Here is a 1,429-nt window from a genome sequence, read left to right as displayed (position 1 = left end):
GACTTTGTGGTTCAAACTAACCTTGTGGTCTAGTGTTCTATTTCACAATGTCACACCAGAACTGCATATATACAATATCAAATATTTCAAAAAATGCACAAGCAATAGAAGACAAAATGGATGACTGAGAGAGACCTCCTTAAAATTAGGAACTTATATGCATCAAAAGATTTCACCAAAAGAGTGAAAAGGGGCCCTCAGACTGGGAAAGATTTTTTGCAATGTCATATCAGACAAGGAACTAATCTCTAAAATGTCTAAAAAACTACAACACCTCTGCAAGGAAAAAATTACCTGATTGAAAAATGGGCACAGAACATGAACAGACACTTCACCGAAGACTACATTCAGGTAGCCAACAAACCTATGAGGAAATGTTCACAATCATTAAGCATTTGTTGTTGTTAGGTGCCATCGAGTCAATTTTGATTCATAGTGGCTTTGTACATAGCAGACTGAAACTTTGCAGAGTCTTGCCCCATCCTGGCAATCATTGCTGAGCTTGAACCCAATGCTGCTACTTCTGTGCCAATGCACCTTGTTGAAGGACTTCTTTTTCATTGGCCCTCTTTTTTTTTCTTTTACGTTTTTATTTTGAATTGAGTGATAAGTTAGATGGGAGAACATCAGTTTTATATTCACTCTATCATTGTAAGAACAGCTATTCAAACAGCATTAGGGAAGTTTGTGCTGTGGTCCCGTGGATCTGTCTTGCTTCAAGAGTGTTTGGACAGAACAGATCCAGGGACTCCCTCACCTCCAGCCTCAGACCACCTCTAACATCTTCTTTAGGTGCAATCTCTTCTCTGGGACTATCTTCTTGATCATTCCCTATTAGTGAAACAAGCTAAACACCGTTTATTTTTGTGTGTGTGGTTAGCTCCAAATCTTTGGCCAACCATGAGCACTCAGATATGTCAGAATTATTCCACTGAAGCGGAGGCTGGCATCAACTGACTGGTTAATCTGCATCTGCTGACCTTTTATACCTACCTCTCTCTGGATTTCTATTTTGTTCACAATGATGTGGCCTTGGAAGGTGTGCGACACATCTTCTGTGAGTTGGCGAAAAAGTGCAAGGGTGCTGAGCATCTCTTGAAATTACAAAACCAGCGTGGTGGTCACACACTCTTCCTGGACATGCAGAAGCTGTCCCAAGATGAGCGGGGAAGAACCCAAGCCTCCCTGGCCTTGGACTGAACAAGTCCCTTCTGGATCTGCACACCACACAGACTCCCACCTCTGTGACTTTCTGTAGAACTATTTCCTCAACAAGGAGGTGAAAATTATTAAGAAGATGGCGACCACTTGACCAACCTCCGTAGATTGGCAGGTGGGTAAATACCTCTTCAAAAGGCTCACTCCCAAGCATGACTAGGAAGAGCCTGTTGAACCCTGCAATCTGTGAAGGGCCTACAGCATTCCCCTG

General features: G+C 42.5%; 1 pseudogene; it reads left to right on the top strand.

The window, feature by feature from the left end:
- The first annotated feature begins 900 nt into the window (after positions 1–900).
- Positions 901–1,378, top strand: LOC102816018 (annotated as a pseudogene).
- The last annotated feature ends 51 nt before the right edge of the window (positions 1,379–1,429 follow it).

Source organism: Chrysochloris asiatica, unplaced genomic scaffold (assembly GCF_000296735.1).
Source record: "Chrysochloris asiatica unplaced genomic scaffold, ChrAsi1.0 scaffold00163, whole genome shotgun sequence".
Taxonomy (NCBI): Eukaryota; Metazoa; Chordata; class Mammalia; order Afrosoricida; family Chrysochloridae; genus Chrysochloris; species Chrysochloris asiatica.
Note: the sequence above shows the minus strand (reverse complement) of the source record. Positions and strands in the feature narration are given on the sequence as shown.